General features: G+C 41.1%; 1 pseudogene; it reads left to right on the top strand.

Annotated features, from left to right (window-relative positions):
- LOC114007511 (nucleolar protein of 40 kDa-like) overlaps positions 1-8,552 on the top strand; it is a 13,185-nt pseudogene extending 4,633 nt beyond the window's left edge.
- The last annotated feature ends 1,296 nt before the right edge of the window (positions 8,553-9,848 follow it).

The following is a 9,848-nucleotide window of genomic DNA, read 5'->3' as shown; positions in this document are numbered from 1 at the left end:
GAAGAGATTGCAGCGTGGCCATCCCCCTTGGGGGGTGATTTCTCGCTTTCTGTCTCCCTGTCTCTCTCTGTCTGTCTGGCGAGCACACGCGCCCTATAGCAAAAACCTCTCAAGAAAAAAAAAAAAAAACCCAAAAGTGAGACATTTCAGAGGTGTTTAGGTCATAAGGTCCCTGTCTTCATGAACAGATTAATAGCATTACAGCACGAGTGGGTTTATTTCCTCTTGCTTTCTCATTTCTCTCTCTTCTATTCAGTCATGTGATGTTTTCCAAAACGTTATAATGTAGCAAGTGGACTCTCTCAAATGCCAGTAGTTTGATATCAGATTTCCCGCCTATATAACTGTGAGCCAGTACATTTCTGTTACTTGTAAATTACTCAGTTCCAGGTATTCTTTTATAGCAGCACACTACAGACCAGCATAGTCACAAAGCTTGGTAGTGGTAGAATCAGCAATGTCTTCATCTCTGCATATTGTTCAATCATCATGTTGCTTCTCCAGTAGAATTTTTTTTTTTTTTGTATTTTGTAGAGAGTTTTTTTTGCTATAGCGTTTGTTCTTGCCAGAGAGACAGAGAGAAACAGAGAGACAGAAAGCGAGAAATCACCTCCGAGAGAGGATGGCCACACCACAATCCCTTCTTCTCTGTTCTCCAATCGGGATTTTGGGCACGCATGCACATGCACCCAGCATAAGTTTTAAGCTGCCGGGTCAGGACTCGAACCATGGTCAACTACATGGCAGTCCAGCAACATAACCATTAAGCCATCTGCTGATTCCTCCAGAAGAATTTTTTAAATAAGAATTACTTTATTTAACTTTATTTATTATTATTATTTTTTAATTCACTAGAGAGAGACAGACAGAGAAAGTGAGAAAAAAAGCCACCAAGTCTGGGACTTGAAGTGCAATTAGCCATGTGGGAGTACAACACCTCCACCACCACTCCCCCTGCTGGCCCCTTATTATTAATTTTTATTTTATTATTAAAGAGTTATTTTACTGGGGGCCAGTGGGTGGCATGGTGGTTAAGGTGCTAGACTACCACATGGCTGACCACGGTTCAGGTCCTGGATCTGGTAGCTTGCTTTCTCACTTTCCCTCTCTTGCTATCTGTGTGTGTCTGTCTTTCTCTGGTCAAATTAAATGAATGAATAAATAAAATGAAATAAAATAATAATTTTTTTTAAAAAAGAATTATTTTATTTAACTTTATTTATTTACTTATTTATTTAAATTTGACCAGAGAGGGACAGAGAGAGAGAGAGAGAGAAAGAAAGAGAGAGAGAGAGAGAGAGAGAGAAAGAGAGAGAGAGAGAAAGTGAGAGAGCAAACCGCCAGGTCCAGGACTTGAACCTCAGTTGGCCATGTGGAAGTCAAGCGTCCTTAACCACCATGCCACCTGCTGACCCCATTATTAATTTTGAATTTGATCAGGTGAGGGGGAATGAGAAATCAAGCTGCCACATTTGGGACTGAAACTGCAGTCAGTCATGTCAGAGTCCAGTGCCTTAAACCATCATGGTATCTACCAGCCCCCAGAGAGACTGTTAATCATTTGCATTATAGTTTCATGAAGTGTAAAGTATGTTGTTAGGAAGAAACAGGAATTTCATGAATTTAGGAATAAAGGACATTTAAGCCTCTATTTTTATACTTTTCAACTTGTAGCTTATTCCAATTACTCTTGGTTTCCAATATAATCTTGTGGGGTTTTTTTGATTTAGAACTTAGGGCCAGCAGACCGTAAGTAGCTGAGGTTCTGAACTCCCACGTGGCCAACCATGGTTTGAATTCTGGACCTGGTGAGTTGTTTTCTCACTTTCTCTTTTTCTCTCTCTGATCAAATTTTTAAAAAAATAATGAACCAAAATTAAATAATAAAAAGTGAAATATTACAGTACATTAAAAAAAAGTTACATTTTAAGAAAGAGGAGAAAGCTGTTCTAGAGAGGCATCATGGTGAGGTGAACATGACCCTGGAACAAAGAATCTCTGGGCTATGAGTTCCTTCTACCACTTGTTGGCCATGTGACCTTGAACATGTTCTCTAAACTTTCTTTGCTTCAGTTTCCCCATCTGTAAAATTGAGACAATAATATTACTTCTTTATCAAGTTAAGAGGATAAGGATTTATTTATTTATTTTTAATTTTCATTATTTTTACTTACATATTTATTTTGAGAGATATTTGCTATTGGGCACATCCACTTGCTGAAGAGACAGAGAGAGACAAAGAGATGGAGAGCGAGAAATCTTCCCCCATGGGAGATGGCCACACTGCAATCCCTTCTCCAATCTCCTCTTGAGATTTTGGATATGATCACACAAATGCCCAGCGTGAGTTTTAAGGTGCTGGGTCTGAGACTCAAACCACAGTTGACTTTGTGGGAGTCCAGCTACGTAATCATTACACCATGTGCTGGTCCCTATTTTTAATTTTTTTTTGGAGAGATTTTCACTATAGGGCACGTGCGCTCACCAGACAGACAGAGAGAGACATAGAGACAGAAAGCGAGAAATCACTCCCTAGGGGGGATGGTCACGCCACATTCCCTTCTCCTCCATTCTCCTCTCAGGATCTTGGGCACGTACGCGCATGCGCCCGGTGTGAGTTTTAAGCCACCAGGTCTGGGACGCAAACCGCAGTCGACTACGTGGGAGTCCAGCGACATAGCCATTATGCTAACTGCTGGCTCCCCCTATTATTAATTTTTAAAATTATTAAAAGAAAATTTTCAGAGGACATGGGCACTTACAGGGGTAAGAAAAGTGAGAAAGCAGCCTCTCTCCCCCATGGGGGGGACAGTCATGCCATAATCCTTTCTCTTCCATTTCTTACTCTTTTCAGAATTTTATACACTCATGTGTGCAAACCTAGCATGTTTCTTAAGCTGTTGAGACCAGACTTGAACTGTGTAGTTGGCCTTGTGGAATCCAGCCACCTTAACCACCATGCCAAATAGCTAGCTCAGGAGTTATTATTTACAATGAACACAGACCAATTTGTGGCCCATAGTAAGTACTATACAGGTGATTTATTAAATAAAATTGCACAATTGATTCATATTTAATTTATCAGGACTTGAGTTTTTTCTCCACAATGGTTAAACAAAATTATAATTTTTGATTGTTGTAATACCAAACACCATTAAATATAAACAAATGAATAAATGTCAAACATGCTGAAACTAATCATTTGTATTTAAAAATATTTTTTTTCTATCCTATGAGATGCACCCTCTCTAGGGGTCCTTTATTTTATTTTAAATTATTTTAAATTTTATTAAAAAATATTTTGCTAAAGGTTGTGTGCACTCACCAGAAAGAGAGAGAAAGAGAAAGTATCCTTCCATGGGGGACAGTTACAACACAATCCTTTCTCCTCTATTTCTCCTCTCAGGATTTTGGGCATGCCTGATGTACCTGGCGTGTTTTCAAGGCACTCAGTCTGGGACTCAAACTGTGCAGCTGGCCATGTGGGAGCTAGCTGCCTTAACTACTATACCACCAGCTGGCCTAGGAGTGCTATTTTTATATAGTTATTTTTAATTTTTAAAGGTTTTTGCCATAGGGCATGTGCATTTGCCAGAGAGACACTGAGAAGGAAAGTGAGAAATCACTCAACAAGGGGGAGGGCCATGCCACATTCTCTTCTTCATCCTCCTCCTGGGATTGGACACACACACATGCACCCAGCTTGAGTTTGAAGCTGCCAGGTCTGGGACTTGAATTATGAGTATCCATGTGGGAGTCCAGTGCCTTAACCACTATGCCACCCACTGGTAGGTCCCCTTTATGTAGTTATTAGCCACAGTGTTTCAGTCTTTGTTCTTGCTTGTAGAATATTAAATCAGTGCTTCAATGATTAAAGTATCATTTACTTCCTTTTCATTTTTTAAAAGAATTATTTACAATTTTATTTATTATTATTGTTATTATTGATATTTAAATTTGCTATAGGGCATGCGTGCTCACCAGAGAGAAACAAGGAGAGAGACAGAGTGAGAAAGAAGCCACCAGGTCCTGGACTTGAACCACTGTTAGCCATGTGGTTAAGCCAGCGCCTCAACCACCATGCCACCTGCTGGCCCTGCTTTTTTTTCCCTTTTAATGATAAAAGTCAAAATGCTAGTTTACATGAGCTCTGTAGTGTTAACCCCGAATAGTTCTTTTATCTAAATTTCTAGTCTCCTAATATTCATATGAGACAGATCACACTAAGCTCCTTCGTAAAAACAGAACACACACACACACACACACACACACACACACACAAATAGGACAGAGTTTGGTGTCACATTCAATTCTGCAGCTGGGGGACCTGGAGGTGACACTGGAATTTGCTATGGAAGAGAAATGGTAGAGCCATAGAACATTAACCATCAATTCAAGAAGGTTTGAGACCATGGAAAATTGGTCTACTCTACACTATTTTCCAAGAGGTTGTTGGTTATGATAAAGGAGGCTTTATCATAATCCCAGGCGGTAGGAAGCATTGAGCTCACACGTCATACTGTCAAGTGGATAACCCCTCTGAGATAAAAGATGGTAGAGGAAAATTATAGGTGAAGTTTATTGGCCCAGAGATGAAAAACGATGGGATTAAAGTATTCCTCTCCAAGAATGTTGTCAACTAAAGGACTGGGAAATACCTTAACATCAACAATGCTAGAATGAGCAGGAAGAGAGGAAGATCTCTTGAGGCTGTCCTGAACACATCCTGCACAGAGTATGGCTATAAAAGTGGGACCAAATACTCTCTGATACCTGATGAAGAAGAGAGAAAGGACGAAGCAAAGACAGCCGAGTTTGAGAAGCCTCGTTCCACGAGGAGTTCTAGAAAGGAGAAAAAGAAAAAGAAACAGACACATGAAGTCCTCTGACTCTAATAGTTCAGACTTTGACAGTGACCTAAGAAAACAGGTAAGGCACACATCAAAAGATGGGAAAGAGAAGGAACAAGACAGGGAGGTAAAGTCTTAGAAGTCTTCCAAGACTACTTGATTTGGTCTGTTAATTGTATTATTATTATTTTCTTTGGAGAGATTTTTGCTATAGGGTGTGTGCGCTTGCCAGAAAGACAGAGAGAGACAGAGAGACAGAAAGTGAGAAATCACCCCCCAGGGGGTGGCCATGCGGCAATCCCTTCTCCTCCATTCTCCTCTTGGGATCTTGGGCATACAAACACAAGCACATGCGCCTAGCGTGAGTTTAAGCCACCAGGTCCAGGACTCAAACCGCGGTCGACTGCATGGGAGTCCAGCAACATAGCCATTACGCTAACTGCTGGTCCCTGTATTATTATTATTATAATTATTGGGATTTTGTTTTAGCACAGCATTGATTCCTATTTTAGTGTGTTATTGCATTGCTAAGTAGAAATACGTGGGACTAGGCAATTTATAAAGAATAGTTTTAGGAACCAGCAGACGGTGTAGTGGTTATGTCACTGGATTCCCACATGGTCAACTGAGGTTCAAGTCCCTGATCTGCTTGCTTGAAAATCACGCTGGGAGGACCAGCAGATGGTATAATGGTTACATCACTGGACTCCAATGTAGTCAACTGTGGTTTGGGTTCCACACTTGGTGGCTTAAAACTCACTCCAGGTGGGGGCAGGCAGGCAGGTGGGGGCCAGCAGGTGGCATGGTGGTTAAAGTGCTGGACTCCCACATAGCCGAACAAGGTCCGAGTCCTGGTGGCTTGCTTTCTCACTTTCCCCTTCTCTTGCTGTCTCTTTGGTCAAATTAAAAAAAATAACAACGAATACAATAAAATTAATAATTAAAAAAAGAAAAAGAAAAAAAAAAAACTCATGTCAGGTGCATGTGCATGCCCTGAATCCTGAGAGGAGAATGGAGGAGAAGGGATTGCCTGTGGCCACCCCCCCGGGGGGGGATTTCTTGCTTTCTCTCTGTCTCCTTGGCGAGCACACACACCTTATAGCAAAGTCTCTAAAAAAAAAAAAAAAAGGCCAAATATGTGGGGCTGGCATAACTACATGGCCAAAAGAGGAGAGGAAGTCAAGTGTATGTAAAAATGTAAAAAGAAAGAGAGACGAAAAGAAAACAGATTTTTAAAATTCTGGTTTGTCCCTTTTGCGTTCACAGTCAGCTAGATCATAACTGCTCACATCAAAGGTGAGACTTCTCTCAGGCCACTGACTCATGCACCAATCTTGTTTATTTATTAATTTATTTTTATTGCCAGAGGGTGCCCACCCTCACAGAGAGAGACAGAGAGAGAAGGGATAAAACATACTTTAATGGGGTATGGTTATTCTGTAATGCCATCTACTCCATTTCTCCACCCTATTGGGACTTAGGGCATGCATACACACACATCTGGCATGTTTTTTAAGCCACTGGTCAGCTATGTGGGTCCCAGTTTCTTTAACAATCAGGCCACAGGGCTGGCCTGATGCATTAATCTTTTCTGGGAAGGTACTCACCCACAGGACGGTGGGACTTCTTCTTAAAGGTCTCACCGCCTCCCAATGCCGTTACGTAAGTGAATAAATTATAACAAATGAGCCCTTGGAGGACAAACCATTATTCAGACCATAGCATGGGGGCTAGCAGGTGGCTTGGTGGTTACATCACTGGACTCCCACATGGCCAGCTGCAGTTCGAGTCCTGGACCTGGTGGCTTGAAAGTGACACTAGGCATGTGTGCATGCATGTTCAAAATCTCAGGAGGAGACTGGAGGAGAAGGAATTGTGGCATGACTATCCCCACTGGGGACTGGTTTCTCACTTTTCCCTCTCTTTGTTTCTCCCCAGCAAGTGCATGCACCCAAAAAAAAAAAAAAAAAAAAAATCCCAAGACAAACAAAGAAAAACCATAGCATGGAGGTAGAGATATAAAATGGTCCTCACAAAATATTATAAAGAATTTTTCTTTTTTTAAAGAATTATTTTTTATTTAACTTCATTTGTTTATTTATTAACTTATTTTAATTTTACCAGAGAGGGACAGAGTGGAAGAGAAAGAGAGACAAAGAGAGAGAGGGAAAGTGAGAAAGCAAGTCTCCAGGTCTGGGATTCGAACCACAGTTAACCATGTGGGAGTCCAGTGCCTTAACCACCACACCACCTGCTGGCCCCAAGGAATTTTTCTAATATTTGATTGAGTCAATTACAAATAATAAAAACAACTAACCTTTTTTGAGGTCTACCAAATGAGGTGTGAGTTGTACATGTATATGCTCATTTAATTTCCCCCAAATAATCCCTGTCTTAATAAAGAAGAGATTATTATCTGTACTTTACACATGATTATATTGAGGCTTAGAGAAGTAAATGCATATCTAAAATCATCTAGCTAGTTGTGGGTACTGTCAGAATTCAGTCTGGCTGTACTTGGAATTACTATGATACCACTTCTGAGTTAATAGTGAGCTCTTATTTTTAAAAAATGGAATTTTATCATTTCTTGTTTTTTTTTGCTATAGGGTGTGTGTGCTCACTGGGGAGAGAGAAAGAGACAGAGAAGAAAGTGAGAAATCACCCCCTGAGTGGTGTCCACGCCGAAATCCCTTCTCCTCTTTTTTGGGCAAGCAAGCACACACATCTGGCATGGTTTTCAAGCTGCCGGGACTCAAACCAAGCAGTCAGCCATGGGGGATCTAACTGCCTTAATCTCCATTCTATCTGCTGGCCCTACCTAGTATGTGTGTATGTATACATATATGTGTAGTGTGTGTGTATATGTAACAACTTGTACAGAAAACATTTGGTTCTTACAACAACTCTGCATTATTTCATTTTACAAATGGGGAAACTGAGGGTCAGAGAGAAGTTAACTGATGTTTTAAATGACTAAACAAATATTTGAAATACAAATTTTCTGCTTGTCTTCATGTTGCCTTTTTGCAATGCTTAGAAACAGAATAACTCCATATACATAGATGCATACATGCACATTTTTAGTTGCAGATTTGTTGCCTAGCATGCAGTTCACCCTTTTATTCATTTTTTTTGGAGAGGTTTTTGCTATAGGGTGAGTGCACTTGCCAGAAAGACAGAGAGACAGAGAGATAGAAAGCAAGAAATCACCTCCCAGGGGGATCGCCACGCTGGAATCCCTTCTATTCTCTTCTTGGGATCTGTGGCACACACGCACACGCACCTGGCATGAGTTTAAGCCACCGGGTCGGGGACTCAAACTGTGGTTGACTACATGGGAGCCCAGCGTAGCCATTATGCCAACTGCTGGTCCCAGCAGTTCACCCTTTTAAAGAATACACTTCAAATGCTTTTAGTATCCATAGTTGTACAACCATCACTTCAATCAGTTTTAGAATAATTTCATCACTTCATAAGGAAACCCTGTAACTTTTAGCTATTATTTTCTACTCTTCATGTCTAGTCCAAGGCAATCATCCAATTGCTTTCTGTCTCTATGGATTTATTTCTAACATTGCACATAAATAGAATCACGACAATGTGATCTTTTGTGTCTTTTTCTCCACTTAGCATAATGTCTTCAAGGTTCTCTCATGTTGTAGTGTGTATGAGATCTCATTCTTCTTTGTAGCTGAATAGTATGCTGCTTAATGAACATCCAAATATTTGCTCTTAAAAGTTTTTTATATAAATTTAAGCATAATTTCCACTTAGATCACGACACAAAAACTTGTTTTCCATTTCTAAACACTCAACTAAATTTCTCACTGGTATCACAGGTGAAGTTTAATGAAAAATAGATCTGAAAGAATAAAAAATATATATAATGAATATTACTATAATTTGTATTAATTATGAAACAGCAGTAATGCCAGGGAATTGGTAATAGTATCATGCTTGCTCAAGTAAATGGCATGTGACCAAGCTTACTTAGAAATATGTACTCTTAACTATAAACTCAGTGAGCTGAAGCTTCTGCAATAGGACACGGTAGCAGAAAAGGGATAATGTAAGTTTTCACTCAAGTTACTTTTAATGTTGCCCCACATTTGGTAATGGTGGAACCTTCCCATTGTGATGATAATGACGTCAAGAGTGTCAGCGTTAAGTAGTATTGTGTAATACAGTACCTTACAAGGATATTTTAGTGTATTGAGTACTATTACAATTACGAAAGTTTCCTAAAAAATAAATGACTTCTTTGAAATTGGTCCTAATGTATATTGTGGCTATTTCTTAATTTAGAAAAGAGAGTGGTGTATTTATGGCATTTAGCGCCATGTAGAGAGACCACTTGGTTTAATTTTTATTGATAGAGTGACTATATCTTGATTGCTATTGCGTTATTTTCTGTAAGCGACATCTACTGAGACTATATACGTCTTTAGTCCTTCATGGATGACTTGCTTCATTACAAGCTTCATGTTCCTCGTTATTCTGTTGAACTTAAAATGGTAGCATCACAGGTTTATTAGTCAGTGGTGTCTGATAATTGTGATTTTGAAAAGTCCAATTCATCCATCCATTTGGGTGGGGAGATAACCAACATCCCCTCAGTTGTAATCCCACTAACGACCGCCAGGGCGAGACCAAAGAGACTTCTTTCCATCTTTACGTGGTCTTGGAAATCGTACAACACCATGACGTCCGCCCAAGACGTAGGTGTAGACGAGGAACAAAAGAAGACCCCTCGTGGAGGCGGCCTCTGGCACGCCGTCCACGCCCCGCGCCCGGGAGCTGTCCACGCCCGGCACGGCTCTCGGGCGCGGGGCCGCCCGGGTTGGGCGAAGCGATGGAGCGGGCCGTGCGGTGGCCTCCATCCGCCGTGGAGGACCAGATGGTGCCGACGGGGGGAGGCCGGGCAGGCGGCGGGGAGGGCGCGAGCGCCCGGGGCTGCGGAGCAGGATGACGGCGGCGCCCGGGGACGCCCCGGGC

The sequence above is a fragment of the Tupaia chinensis genome, unplaced genomic scaffold, assembly GCF_000334495.1.
Source record: "Tupaia chinensis unplaced genomic scaffold, TupChi_1.0 Scaffold000186_1, whole genome shotgun sequence".
NCBI classification, from domain to species: Eukaryota; Metazoa; Chordata; class Mammalia; order Scandentia; family Tupaiidae; genus Tupaia; species Tupaia belangeri.
The sequence above is the reverse complement of the archived record's forward strand: the minus strand, read 5'-3'. Positions and strand labels throughout refer to the sequence as shown.